Raw genomic sequence first — 418 nt, forward strand, 5'->3', positions numbered from 1 at the left:
GCCTCGGCGCACTGCACGGCCCTCCCGACCGCCTCCCCGAGTGCCGCCCGGCCGTTCCGCCGCTCTTTCGTTCCCCCCGCCCGCCCTCTTCCTTCCCGATCGCCGGCGGCTCCGTGCCAGCCCCGGAGGAGAGCTTCACTGTGGCACAGCTACTTGCTCATTAACCCTGCACAGGGGTTAGGCCCTGCGGACGAAGGCACCCTTTGGAACAGCCTGTCCCCTCACCCTTGCGGGTCTTCAGTGCCGGGGGGGCCTCATCGGCACGTCCCAAACCGCACAGGGTGGGCACGGAAAGAGAGGGGATAAGGGGTCCGGGAAAGGGCCGTGCTCACCGGCCTGGGGTGGTGCCAGCCTGCTGTCCTGCTGGGCAGCTGATGCTGATGGTGCGTGGCAGTTCTGCGGGCCTCAGCAATTCTCC

Source organism: Tetrao urogallus (assembly GCF_951394365.1).
Source record: "Tetrao urogallus genome assembly, chromosome: 7".
Taxonomy (NCBI): Eukaryota; Metazoa; Chordata; class Aves; order Galliformes; family Phasianidae; genus Tetrao; species Tetrao urogallus.